This window comes from Lissotriton helveticus, chromosome 10, assembly GCF_964261635.1.
Source record: "Lissotriton helveticus chromosome 10, aLisHel1.1, whole genome shotgun sequence".
NCBI classification, from domain to species: Eukaryota; Metazoa; Chordata; class Amphibia; order Caudata; family Salamandridae; genus Lissotriton; species Lissotriton helveticus.
Window position 1 is genome coordinate 187,674,281 of NC_136071.1, and position 15,125 is coordinate 187,689,405.

Here is a 15,125-nt window from a genome sequence, read left to right on the forward strand (position 1 = left end):
TGTCCCGAAAAACATGTAAAAATATTTTGGGGCTGCTGAAAAAAATTGCTGTCCGTGAACTGGAGGGAAATTGTTCATGGTATTTTGCTATTCTAGCTGAAGGCCAAATTCAGAAAAAGATGTAACCATGCATTCGTGCGCATGATTGTCTCCATTGACGCTTTGATTAGTATTGCTGACCGAAGGTCGTACCTGATCAATGCTGCTTTCATCTTGAACTTCACTACCCCTTAATCATAGTGGTGAAGCTTCCACGAATGCCGTCATCAGGATTGGTAGCCGTTGAGGGCAGCACAAAGCATGAGCCTTTATTGGACTCAACAATGTTTCTGCATCCATTGGCGCATCTGATTGTAGCGTCAGACAGGTGTCTAACACGCATTCTTCTCCGCATAGCAAGCACCGCAATACAGGTAAAACACATCGTTGCCACATTGGTCGAAATGAAAGAAACCACGTCATGTTCAGGTCTCTAAGCCGGGATAGTCCCAGGATTTTTGATATCCGGTCCCGGTATCCAATGGCTAGGATTGTTTCTTCCCTTGTCGCAGGTGTTTTGTCTGTGACATGGTTTGCCATAACGAAATATTAGGACTAGGAATAGGATTCCTGCAAATAGTCCCAAAATGAGGGGAAGTCCGCCAAAAATCGAATGGACGAAATCTGGAAAAATACCCAGTATGGCTTTGAATGGTGTTAATGCCATCGAAAATACTGTCTTAAATACTTTTGAGACTCCACTGGTATCAGAAATATTTAAGATTTCATTCAGGATTTCTGCGAAATGTATGGGGGAATTAGTTGATAACAATGAATGAATCTCTGCAGTCGTCCTTGCGACTAGGAGATCATACGTTTCTTTTGATGACCTGAGCCTGGTCGGCGTCTGAAGAAGCACTGTTTTCATTCTGCTTAAAGTATCTATTCGAATAGAAGTAATTTTCAAGTTGGGCCATGCCCTTGCCTCCCTGTCTGGAAAGGAGCTGGGGAACAATAAGCGTCCACAGCACTTGACCTTCGCAGTCGTAGTTACGAGATAAGGAGTCCCGGGCATAAGACTACAGCATCTGCGGTCCACAATTAGAATGTAACTCCCATTATAGAGTCTTTGAAAGAATGGTTCTATCTCTGTTGCAGGTGCGCCTAGTTGGTGACATGAAAGGTTATTTGAGTTCCCTTCACAGGCTCCATGCAAACTAATTCCATTACACAGAAGTGTGCCGCTCAGTGACATCGCACAATTATTGCCACTAAGAAACACTTTCTGTCCTTTATTACTGACACATGCATGTGAATAGGGCAAGTTCCATGTTGTTTTAATGTACCCTTTTCCATTTTTTCGTACATGCCAGCCTGTATATATTTTTGGCAGTATTGAAACCTGAAGGTAGATATTGGAATATTAATTATCCCATGTATTATCCATTCACTGACAGGTCGTTCTGACATTGTCACTGGTAATCTCTCGAGTTTCTCAATGCTCAGGATTGTATAATCAGCACCCTTTTGTGCCATACTGATTTGTTTATCAGTAAGGTTAAAGATATTGAATAGTGACGTTGTGTTGATTAAACGCCAAGGCACATAGCCTGAACGAAGATTTTGTAACGTCCAGCCTAGCTGTACAATAGAACGCAATTGAGACTGACCGTGTTGTAACAACAGTAAGTCTTGCAATATTATGTCGATTGCTGAAGACACAATGCTGTCCAGAGAAAAAATTCTGGAGGACAGAGTCATTAACCCATTGTCCACTACAGAAAGTGATTTTTCCAAATGAATACGGTCAATTTCCCGTATTCTTTCTGCTGTCTCAATTTGAGTCACCTTCCAGGCCTCGTTGTATGCTGCATATACAGAGGCTGCTATGAAACGTTTCTGACGCTGTTTGCGCGGTCCCATAATGAAATCACGCAAGTCAGCACCATCAGTGAGTAAAGTTAGGTGTTGCTTAATTTCTGCCAGTGTGGAAGTTTGTAGCCATTGAAGGCATAATTTGCCCACACTGTAGGTGGTTATTATTCCTGGGTGTTGTCTTTGGGAATATCTAGGGTCTGGCCTGGTCATTTTGAACCCCTGTGTTTTGTTCAGGAATCTGTCTTGACAGTTATTAGTATCTGTGGGCCAGATCAACCACTTTTTCCAATCAGGATGTGTTCTGTTTTGGTTCAATACATAATTGACGTCTATCTCTTCATCTGTAGAGCTATTGCTGTTCATTGTTGGTTTTGGAATAGACGGTTTATTTAAGTCTTTGATTTTGGCTAGGCCAAGACAGGTAGTTTGTTGAACAGTGTCATTTAAAAATATAATTTGTTCTGGGATCATGCAGGCTCTAAACAAAGATTCTATACCCTGTACTTGCCATTCTTTTGTACCCCAAACACTCTTTACTTCAACATTTTTGTCCCAATAATCAAAACCAAAAGTATTCATTTGTTCAAAGAATGAGTCTGAATATATAAATTTCGTGTTTGTTATCCTGGTCTTTGTCCCTGTCTTATTTGACAATTTGAAATAAAATGTTTCAGCATTACTTGTGTTAAAACCTGAAAAGTATGAATATTTGTCATAAACGGTTCTTGAGCTTCCTTTTGGAGGGGTTGCACAATGTTCCCATTGATTATAATTTAAAACATTTCTAGGTTGTGCAGATCTATGTAGAAAATGGTTACCATAGTGGTTATAACAGTACATACTATCATAATTTGACGAACCCTGCAAATAATCATGTTTGGTAAATTTAGCAGACATCACTAAGTCAGACATCATATTATTTATACTTTCAAAGTCCCAATCATCAGCAAATGAGCTTGGTTTTACAAAGTCACTCAACGAGATCTTAATTTGGTGTGGATATTTCAGGATTTCAACCGGACCATAAATTTCGTAGTCAGTGATGTCCCATGCTACCCCACCCGGTATAGGATTGGCTGTGAAGTTGACTGAAGAAAGTTCTCTTTTCTCGACGTGTGAAGATGTGTGTGGTTTGAGGATCAAGTTGATTTTCTGACTTGCTGTGTCCATTTTAGCATATTTTCCCTCAATGAAGCGTCCCAAAGTTAGTACCATGATGAGCCAAAGTATGAGGATAAATGCACCAAAACCCACCCAAAATTCAATCCATGGAGAAATCAGATATGTTTCTTTCAGTTGTTTCAAAAGTACTTTAACTTTATCTTTAAAGGTTTTTGTTGATGGCTGTGTTTTTGATTCAGTGAAGCCTTCAGAGGAATCATCGAAGTTTATGAAGTAGCCGGATGCAGTTCTGTCAATTGTTCCAATTGCTTCAGGATTACTGTTTCTTGCATAGTCGTTTGTTACTTCATTATAGATTGGTGTGTCTCTGCTAAATGTTTTTATTTGGGTTTTCAGAGGTCTAAGTTCCATTGCATTGTTGCATAGTACTTGTTGTAGTTCTGTAGGCGTTTCGAATGTGATTAGCCTCTTAGATTGAACCTCTGTGTTTGTAGCAAATCTTGGTGTTCTACTACTTTTCGGGAGTCCACTTGGCCTACTATTTGTTATCGGCCACATGATTGTGGTTTTACCAGGTCGATGGATACAACTCGGTTCTCCTTTTTACCAGCAAGCGGCGGTAGTACAACTGATCTTGTCCCGTTGATAGACAAGACAGGAACTGCTTTTCTGTAAGAAGGCCCAAATTCCTTCTTTACCGCGATCTTTTCTCTGACTAGATCCCCGACTTTTGGAATCCAGACAGGTCTTGCTGGGACAGGTGGTGGTTCTTCAGTGGTTGTTGGCTGCTGTTTCAACTTTATGTTGCTCAGGTCTTTTCTTGTTTCGTTTAAGTCCTGCAAAATAGCCAAACAATCTTTGATATCAAAGCATTTTTCCTTCACCACTGAAGTCTGACTGTCGAGGTCTAAGACTAACATCCTAGTTCCAAATAATAATTCGTACGGACTGAATCCCTTCAGAGAATTTCTTGGCAGGTTATTTAGACTACGTTGGACACTTATTAGATGTTTGACCCACCCAGCCCCCGAACCTAATATCCTTTCTGTTATAGATAGATTTATGCCTTGGTTTTTTCTTTACACCATCCCGTATCCCTCAGGAAGGAAGTGAGAAGAGTCCCGCTGTGCTATGCTCATTTGGCCATGTTTCCCCTCAGGCTGGAGGGCTAGAGTGAAAACAATGGTCAAACGTAGCATGCTTCTAGCGTATATGCCATTTAGACTCGCAAATCTTTGTATAACAGTCCAGACGTCAGCCGAGTGCTGGTGATCTACATTATAAGTGGAAACTAGCCTGTATATGTTAATCGGACGCTTTGCTTTTTACTGTTGATTTTTTCTGGAGTGAAACGACACGGTATTACACCGTTTCTCTCACCACTGCGATTTCTGTTACAGTTTGGGCAGTTCTTTACAAACATGGTATGATGCAGGCTCATGCCTGGCCACCAGTACCTTGATTGTAATTCTTCCAGAGAATCTTTTAGTGTGAGGTGTCTGAGACCCTCGCCCATATGTGCGTCTCCTATTAACAAGGTTCTCCTGTCCATGTTTGGAATCACTCTATCCCCCACTCCAGGGATTCGAGCAAAAGGGACGGAGTTTGCATCGATTATGTATGTATAATTGAGTGGATAGTTGATCGGTAGCGCTGAGCAGTCGCCTTTTGATGACGTTTTCACCGCCAGCACTGTTTCACCGTCAATATACTTCACTGTACGCTTTTTTCGAGCTACGGAAGCCGATTTAGTTGCTACCGCTGTGGCTGTCTCAGCCAATGAATTCCCTGCAACGTGAACGCCATCACGCTGATGACTCAGTGAGTGTATCACGTGAGTCTTTGGTAGTTCTTTTTGTAAAAGAGCTATTTGTCCCCAAAGCAGTTTCTGCTTTATTGTTGCATCTTTGTCATCTTTGTAACCGTTTTGAATCCATGTCTGCAAATCGTTGTTATATGATTTGACGCAGTAATATGAATCGGACACTATGAGTGTCGGGAATTCGCGATCCGCATTATCTAGCGCCATTTTCAATGCCATTATTTCAGTCTGTTGTTCTGAATTAGTTTCTACTGAGTGTGTTTTTGTTAATAGAGGTCTTAGTTTACCTCCGCGCCACACTTCTTTTGTAATCTCACATGTTGGGTTGTATGCTTGTTCTCCCCAAACGGAGGGTTGAGCATGTCCGTCTGTATAGATTACACAAGCGTATTGTCATAAGGGCAGAATGTCGATAGGCAGAGGGAATGTTCTTTCATATTCTAGATTTTTCAATTCCTTTAGTTCTGGATCAAAGTAGTAGTATACTTTGTCCGTTGTAATTGAATTCACCCATTGTATCCATTCCTGATTCAATGTTGTTGTTGGTAAATTACATGGTGTTGTTAATGCCTCAAAGGCTGATTCCGCTGTTCTGACTGTGATGTGTCTACCGTCCGCTTGATCTTTTTCTCTAGCTATTACGGTTTGAACTGCATGAACAATGTTTTCTTTAATGCTGAATTTCTTTTCAGCTTCTGTGTACAAGTGTGATTTGAATGCAATTGGTACCTTTTCTCCCTCATTAGAGGTCAGGTATGTGAATCCGCATCTTCCTGGGATGACTCGAATCACAAGATTGCGTGTGTTATCACGTGTTTCTAATTTTGTTTTAATTAACATGTCTGTTTGTAAGGATCTCAAAATTTCTGTGTGTATTTGAGTCCAATTGGTTCTTTTAAAATCTGGTTTTATTAGATCATAAAGGGGTTTGACCCTTTCTGCGTAATTTGCAATGTATGTTCTTCCGAAATTTAGGAAGCCTAGAATTGACTGTAGGTTTTTTAGTGTTCTAGGTGCTTGGAGTACGGCACATTTCTCTAGGAAATTGTCAGCCAGGCTTTTGCCTTCACTTGATAATTCGTATCCTAAGAACAGGACTGTTAGATGGGCAATTCTAGATTTTTTAAAGTTGAATTTGTAACCCTCTGCTGCGAACCCAAGTATTATGGTGTTCACTCTCTTCAAGTGAGTATCCAAGTCATCATCTGTTAGGTATATGTCATCGACATAAGATAATGCTTCGTCATCATATGTTTGTAGTAACTCTGTTACTCTCGCTGAGAATACCCCTGGGCTATTCTTGTACCCCTGGGCTAACCGACAGAATTGTTTTTGAGTGCCATTTATTGAGAACGCAGACAAATATCTGCTCTCTGGTGCTATCTTTTGACAAAAGAATCCATTAGAGATGTCTAATGTTGTTTTGTATTTTTTGCTCACTATGTTATTCATTAGTGCAGCACTATGCGAGTTTTGCACTGCAAAAAGTTTTGCAACATGAGTTAAGGTGTCGGTAATCCAAAACTAGACGATATGAATTGTCTGGTTTGGAGACCGGAAACAAAGGGTTGTTCATTTGTGAGGTGCAAGTTTCAATCACCCCCTGGTATTCTAATTGATCTAGGATTTCTTTTACCTGTTTTTTAGCTTCTTGCTTAATATGGTACTGTCTTTGTGCAGTAGGTTGTGAGTTTAACTGGATTTTGTGAGGAGGAGAGTCCTCATCCCATCCTACATGATTTTTATATAAAGCAGGAGCTTGAGCTACTGCCCACTTTCTGGCAAGTGTGTATTTTTTATGAATTGGGATATGATTTGAGAAGGCAGGCATAATTATTTCTTCGCCATGAGGGCACTCCCTGACAAACTCTGGTGGCCAGTCTTTTTCAGCTAGAAGGATGTCATAGCCCTTGGAGAGATTATCCCAAAATAGTCCCCTTATTTTTCTAGTCTTATCCCCTTCTATACGTAAAGTTATTTCATATATTTTGTGAGGTTTGCTAACTCTGGTGTCTGCAGTTTCCACTTGAAGATATTCATTCGTGTCCACTGTCTCCAGAAGATTCATAAGGACTTTGCGAGCTATGCTCACTTCTGCTGCGCTGTTTAGCATTGTCTGAGCCCATTCTCCGTTTTTCAGTTGTGTCCTCAGTATTCTCGGCATTGTTTACTACCTTGATACTGGCTACCTTCTTTTTTGGAAATTGTAGTTTCTTTTTTAGATGAGCAGATTCCTTGTCTTTGGACTTGGCGTGCTCTTCTCTTTGTTCTGATCGTCCTCTTCTTTCCGATTTCTGCGAGGAAGTCTGAAAAGATTGAGAGGGACGTGTATCAATGTCTTGATATCTATCAGGCTTCTTTATATTATCCCTATTCCTAAGGTTATATCTTTTCCCAGAGGGGTCACTTTGGGGTGACCTGTGTCTTTGGTTCGGAGATTTTTCTCTCCGCCGAGGAGACCTTCCTCTGGACTGGAATTTCTTTTCTTTAGGATTGGATTGTTTGTTTCCATCCCAGCTCTTTTTTTGTGATGTTGAATTATTATAAAAAAATATTTTTTCAGGACTTTCAATCAGTTGTGGTTTTACTGGTATTCCACCTAAACTATCTCTACCTAGTTCCTCATAGGATTTTTCTATAATTCTGGCAATTTCAGCTGGTTGGTCTGCTATATCTGTCTCCTTTAACCTCTGGCGGATCGCCACGTTTGCTGCTTCTCCCTTTATGTTGGCTAATAATATAGCCGAGACCTGCTTGAAGTCTTTCAGTAATTTCATACCAAGAGTTAAAGCGGGTTCTGGACCGTATTCGTCTTGAATTTGTTTTAGCACATCTGGTATTACCGAAATGGATGGAACACCGTGCGTTTTTGTGTAGATGGAAGCAAAGACTGTACCCCAAGTGTCACAGTCCTCCACGTGTGGTGCGATTCCCATTGGAAGACAGATAGTCAGAATCCTGTGTTTTTCTAACGGGGTGGTGTCTGGAAACACCGCCTCTATTTGGGTGATTTTTTGTGCTAACCAGAATGGTATTTGTTCCCGTTTAGCTGGTACTTTACCTAGGCAGGACTGTATGTTCTGTGGTGTAATTTTATTTGTGTTCCCCTGATGAGGGGTCAGCTGTGGAATTTTAATTGCTGGTTGGATTGTTGAAGTCCGCATTACATATTGGACTAATTGTCTATGTATTTTTATTAATTGTTTTAGTTGTATTAAAAGGTTTGCTGCAGACATCCCATCGATGTCTGGATGTGGTGTGTATCCGGCTAGAACCGGCCACGTTGCTCCTGGTCTACCTAATGGACCGAGCCTGGTGATGTGATTATTATGTTTTAGGGCGCCATTAAATAAGAGCAGATGCTCTTGAAATTTAAGTGGTACTTCCACCTCCTCGAAAGGAGTGTACTCATTAGGAGGCTCCTCTGTTTTGTAATAGTGGAAGACCTTTGTTACAGCATTTGCTGCTGGAAAATGTATCCATGAATAGAATACCTCTGTCTGCCGATATTCGTGTGCCTCAATTACGAATATGACCGTGCCACCTCTAGGTGTCAGTCCATTTTCTATAAGTTTTAAAGTTATAGATTTTCTTACGTTGACCGGGATGAGTATTATATCCGGGTCTGCGTCTTGCATAGTATTATCAGCCGCTACTAGTTCAGCTGCTAATCTAGCTGTCTCTCTTTCTTCATCACTGTCTACCATTTTACCGACAGGAAGGTTATTTTGTTTGTTTGCAGATCTTGTTCTTATGGAAACAAAGATTAGATGCACAATATTTTGGAACAGTGTATCCTTCAACGTTGACTAAACCAAGGACCATACATAGGAGTTTCCTCCTGCGAGGTTTGGCGGATATTACCTTTCACCCACTCCAGACGTCTTTGGAGTATTATGGGAAAAAGGGGTCTGAGTGAAAAAGCACGACTGAGTTACTCTAAATGTCTTACGTTAGTTTTATCGCCCATCCAAACGCGTTGGGCGCCATGTAGTGTAGTTCCTATTATCCCAATAGGCTCTGCGCATTGGAATAATACCTTCAATAGTATAGGCCTAGACCAGACGTTAACTAGGTCTACTACTGTCGATATTAGATTTAAAGTTTTGGGTTTGCCAGCTAGCTCAGAGTTCACTAGAAACTTTCTCGACTAGGCAAGGAGGAGTTGAACCTCCCTGGATAGACAAGAAGGGATTTAGTTTCTGACAACCATAGAACATGACAACTTTGCTCTCCCCTAATCAAGAGTGTATCTCTAGAGTCGTGTGAAAACAAAGAACGACTTATTTTACTCAGTCAGTACGTGCATTCTTAGTCTCACCAGATTGTAGAGAAAAGGAAGAGACGGGCGTGTTCAATAAAAGATGTTATTTATTGATCAGTCTCTTTTCTCATACAAGAGAAATGGATCGATATTATTGCAATACTTATGGTTAAGTAAAGTGCATACATTAAAAGCAGAAGTATAAAATAATACTGTAAAAACATTGATATGGTTTCTAAGCCATATGATGGTTTAAAATGGATAAAATAGATACATACACATATACATTTGACTAATCGTACTCAACTGGTGTTTCTAACTACGCCTACCCCAGATGTACCTGACCTAAGCCTAATACGTGGGCGGGAGTAGAAAGTAGCAGTTTAAGTTAAGTTTGTTTTGCCAAGTGACTGACTCAAGAATTCTCTGTGAGGGGTTATTCAGTTCTGTACCTGGAGTCTAGGATGAATGAGGGATGGTATCTCTCGTCTCTGGTCTCGATATTCCAGGCTGCCTGCGAGGGCTACCCGGAAGCGCCGGAGCTGGATTTCTCGGCAGGAGAAAGCAGCGTCTCGTTCTCAGCGCGTCAGGAAGGCGGGGCTGCGCCAGCGGGGTCTGCTCTGCTCTGGGCTTCGGCAAGTCTGGCTGCTCCGATCTCGTCACCACTGCGTGTGTTTGCATAGGGCAATATCGGTAATATTTATACCTTTAAGGTGCCGAGATTGACGTAAGGATGGACATAGATACGTCAATAAGGATGTCATACGACCTGGTCGTTAGCACATTCTTTTGCTGAAGTTCTCGGTGAAATCAAAACAATGGCCGCAGGGTTTTTCCCAGGTCTGTCATAGGTTTGATTTGTTTTGAGAACTCCGTATGCCTTATCAGGGGCTGGAGGAATATCGCTTGTCTAATTAGATGGCAAGCGTTATGACCTAATCAGATAACACGTTCCTGTGCCGTAGTGTGGCTTAATCAGATAACGGTTCCTGCATCATGGGGGTTTTCTGCCTCATGGGATGGCTGCTAGTTAACTTGTTAACCAGAATAGGGTCAGGAATAGGGGGATCGATACAGAACCTATAGGAATACATCACACCCCTGAGAGTCAAATCCGGGGGGACTCTGATTACCGATGTCCCACCCGCCAGGTCCGGCAAACCCTCAACCTGGCCACCCAACCCGGGATCTGCGCCCTGTGGCTGAGCCGGTGACAGAGGAGAGTCCTTCCTCCCTCCGCACCCCCTCCCAGAGTTCCGCACCCTCCCACCGGGAGAAGTACCCCTGGAAGTTAAACTGGTAGGGACCTGGATTACAGGTACCCCACCCTCCAGGGGGGGGGGTACCTGTAGAGGCGGCAGAGCTGTAAGCAGAGAATGGCCCGGGACCAGGGTTCAATTCCCAACACGGCAGGGTTGTGGACCAGGGTCAAAACGGACTCGATAATTCTCGCCTCGCGCCTACTCTAACCAGGGAACACACTCGGCAACTCTGGCCATTAAGCTTGCCTCATCTCTACAACGGCCCCCCACAGACGCCGGGGATGCTTGGTTTCACCTTGGAGATACCCAGAAAGGGACCATCTCACAGGGAAAACCAGGACTTGTTCCCCAGCGGTCTTCAGCGCCAGGATACTCCATGGAGTCGCAGTGCGCTTTACAAGTACACCCACATTTACATTTTTACATTTACATTTTACATTTACCCCGAACCACTGGAACTCCGATTACTGATGCTCCGGGTTCTCCTGACACAAGGGGATCCCCTTTACTGGAGGGCACATCATGACAGCCTAGGCTCCCAACCTGGGGTCCCCTTATGGAACTCTCCAGGCCCTGTGACTGCGGTTGGGGCACCTCGGGACACCTCCCCATCTCACTCCCTCCTGTAGATGGGATGTGAGGCCCTACAGCCCTCTCACTATCCTGGGACCTAGCTGGGCTACTCCTCACCTCTCCCGCCTCACTGGGTCAGAAGATCCCTGCACCACTCCCTTCAGGATCACTCCCCCGAACCTCGGGTACGCTGCCACCATTAGAATTCCTTGGCACACTTAATTGCAAAGCCCTCAGCTCCATTTCTTTAAGCTGGAGCTCGTGCGCCAATCTTTCTCTCTCCAAAGCAAACTCCTTATCTTCCCTTTCTCTCTCCCTCTCATGCTCTAGCTTAACAAGCTCCAATCTCAATCGCCTCTCCTCCCTCCTGTCCTCATACACCTTGGACGACGCACTCCTCCTAGATACCCTACTGCCTGTCCCGGAACGTCTTCCCGGCAACACATTTCCACTCATCACAGTGTTCAGTAGGTCTAGTCCTTCTGGAGCACCCACCTCCCCTTGTGTGACCTGCCCCAACTGTTCCCCATCCCCTCTCCCCTCTGGGTGGGCCCTTACCCATGCCCTCACAGTGGTACGGAGCTCCTCCTTTGCGGCTCTCCGCCCAACCGGCACCCCCATCCCCTGACAAAATTCCCAAGGCTGTGCCCCTGTGTACTCTTCCAGGTCGGCCAGCTGGAACTCCATTTTGCCTGTTGGGGACCCAGATAAAAATAAAGGGAAAGTACTAGGACGTAGGTAACAATTCTGGGTCAAACAGGTCTCTATACACTCTACAGGCTAGACAGTGGGTGCAATTAATTATGCTTGCAGGCACGATAGGTGGCCAGTCTAATTGGGGCGCACTCTGTCTCACTGGAGGGTGCTGTATAGTCACAGGTCCTGAATCCCACCGCTCGGCACCAATGTAGGAACTGGGGTCACCAGTTCCCCGGGGGTAGCCTGGCACGAGCAGGTAGGCACCCGAAAGCTTAGGTGTTAAGTGACTACACAGCACACGCATCTACTGAGACAATAAAAGGCACGCAATGACTGACGCCACTCCAGTGAGTTTGATTAAAAATCAAATAACTTTTATATAAGATTAAGGTTCGGGAGTGGAAAATCACAGTATCAATTACTCATCAAAGCATTTCATCAGAGGGGAGTAAAGGGAGCAGTTCAATAATCAATTTAACATGTTACAATAACATTTCATTAGAGAATTAGCATGGACAACCAGCTCATCAGGCAAGGATGAGCAAATACTGTAGCAAGAGTCCACAGGTCTTCAGGTGAGTAGCCTGTTCAGTAGGCAAATCAATTAGCTTCTCACCAAGCAAGGGTGAACATTACATAAAACTCTTTAGCAGGAAGAAGCAGTGCATTAAATGAGGGTAAAACATTTCATTAAATGTAAAACATTTCATTAGGTATAAACCAGCATGTCGTCAGGTAAGTTTACACATTGCCTCCAGCATGGGTAAAATATTTCATTAATAAACAACCCCTGCAGTATAGCACTTTTAGGCATTTGGGCAACTGTTCCTTAGATAGGATAAACATTTCATGAAGCCCGCCCCTGCAAAGAATTCATTAAAGAATCATTTGAGTACAGTTCATGTAGAGCCATCACTATTCATCTGCAGGCATTCAGGGGGTGCAGCGCCAAACAGGAGCCTAAACATTTCATTCAAGGTAGAACCTTCAATTAGCTGGAGTGAAACGTTTCATTAGTCAGGTTAAACCATACATAAGGCTAAGAGTAGAACATTTCCCTACGCCGGGATAAAACATTTCCTTATATCACTGTAGGCATTCAGGAACCCCTACCCTAGACAGGAGTAAAACATTTAATTAATTAGGAGTAAACATTTCAGTAGGGTAAAACCAGCCCTTTCATTAGGCAACCATTTTAACAAGACTTCAAAGCCATTCCCTAAGGCAGTAAGAAGCAGTGCCTGCAGTAACATGAGCACCTCGTCACATTAGAGATCAGACTGAACTATTGTGTCTGATTCCAGATGGAGCTACTTGGTTTAGCTATAGGGGAGATGGGCCTTGGATTCCCTCCTTGGTCGTCACCTACCCAGTCGGTCTTTAGGAAAACTTCTTTTCGTCTCTCCTTATTTGTCTCTTCCCTAGCCCCTATCCTCTCTCCCCTTGCCTGCTACTCTGCCTACCCCCTGTCCTTTGTGCCCTTTGACTAAGCACTCCTTCTCCCCTTATTGGGGAAAGATCCAATATTTATACTCTGGAGTCTCAGCGAACCCGCTGAGTGAGTCCACTGTGCAAAGGGAGCCACTCACACTTGAGGTATGGTATGGCACCCCTTGCCAAAGCACTCCCTCTCCCCTTGTTGGGGAAGGATCCAGTTTGTAGGCCTTGGAGTCTCAGAGACCTCTCTGAGAGAGTCCACTGCGTAAAGGGAGCCTCTCGCAATAGAGATAGGGAAGAGATACCACTTCCCTTGGGATCACAGCTTACTGGACTTTGGACGTTGCCTTGACTCGTCTACCGATTTGTGTCCCCATCACCCTTCCCCTCTTCTCCCCAGGCTGTGTCTCTCACCCTCCCCTCCCCTCCTCTTACCCACCTTCTTTATCTGTCTACTTCCCCTACTCCTACCCCCCTGAATCTCTCACCTTGCCTTCTTTTCCCCTTACGTATTTTGTGCTTATTGTTTTTCTCGACCTTACAAGTAACTATGTTGCCATGCTCTTAGAACTGTGTACCCTTTGTAACAATGTAACCTGTAACTATGATCTGATGCTCATGTAAAGCGCTCTGATATTCCGGGTCTAGCCAGCGCTATATAAAACTTTTTAAAAAAAATAAAAAAAATAGCCAGAAACATATAAAACTTGGCTTAGGCATATGAACCATTTCCTTGACAGAAGGAAAACATTTCTTTAGGCATAGGCAAAAACTTTCCTTAATTGGGAATAACTATTTCCTTTAACCTGGGTAGCATTAACTCCGATAAAAATAAACAGTTCCCTAATTAGGAATCACCATTTCATTCACCAGGTTAAACCCTGCATAAGGCTAAAATGAACATTACATTAACCTAGACTTAGCCATACCTAAGGCCTAAAAGAGCATTCCATTATGGCAAAGATAAGCCAGGCCTCAGGCAACAAGAAGTCATGTTCCCCTAGTCAGGGGTTAACTTTTAAGGGCTCACCAGTCAATTCGGGCCTCTGCCCAGTTCAGGGAGTGCGGGGGGCAAACGGGGCCCAGTCACAGCTTTTCCCAGGGGAGGGGCGAACTCGGGGCCTTCCGCGGCCTCCCGCCCTCCTCCCCGGGGATTACCTTAATCTTCGGCCACTTCGGAGCCCTTGCGACGGTGATGGCAAGCTGGGGGAGGGCTCGTTCTCTTCCCTGAGCCCTCCGATGTGCACCACTCTGTCGGGCCGGTTGCGGCACAGCAGGGCTACACAGGGCCCCACGCTGCTGGTGTAGTCGGGCGGAGGCTTCAGCTGGCCTCGGAAGGGAGAGAGCCTATCTAGGGAGCCCGCTCGCTCCGCTGCTCCTCCCGAGGCTGGCGTGAGCTCTTGGGCTCCTCCGGGGCGTCAGCGCTGGCTCCTCTCCCGGTGCCGGGCCCCCAGAGGCTTTTTCCGGGCCCAGGACCAATCAGAATGCGGCGATTGGGCAATGACGGGGGCGCGGCCGATGACGCGGCCGGCGTTCCCCGTCACGTGATGGGGGTATTCTTGGCCTTCAAGGCCTTGCGCAGCCTGACAGGATTTCGCGGCGGCCTACCTCAGGCACCGGGGGCCGCCGCGAGGATTCCTCACTCCTGGGCCGGATGACGGGGCCTCTTCGGCTCACTCTACCGGACCTGGCGTGGCCCACAGCACACGGCGGCGGCCCTCTCTAGGCACCGAGGGCCGCCGAGGGCAAATTACAGCTCTCCACAACGACGGTGAGTGGGGATTAAGGTAGCGCCTCATGAGACAGCGCTTCAGGGCCCATCACACAGCGCGTCAGCAGGTTGTGGATTACAGCGCTTCAGGCAGGAATAGCGCCCAGGAGCTTCAGGCAATTCAGTCAGTTTAGCAGTTCAGGAGGCTAGCGCTACGCAGAGTTAGCGCTCGGGGGCAATTTCACAGCGATTAGAGGCACAACAATTCCGGCAGTCCACAGCGCTTCTCAGGGGCACCATAGGACAGCGCTGATTAGGCAGGACAGTCAGATTTGCAGATCAGATAAGGCAGGACAGGCCACACGACAGTGGCAGAAT

General features: G+C 44.8%; 1 protein-coding gene across 1 annotated transcript in view; it reads left to right on the forward strand.

Moving 5' to 3' along the window:
- Positions 1-15,125, forward strand: part of DNAH3 (dynein axonemal heavy chain 3) — a 660,573-nt gene that overhangs the window by 286,636 nt on the left and 358,812 nt on the right. The window lies entirely within an intron of this gene.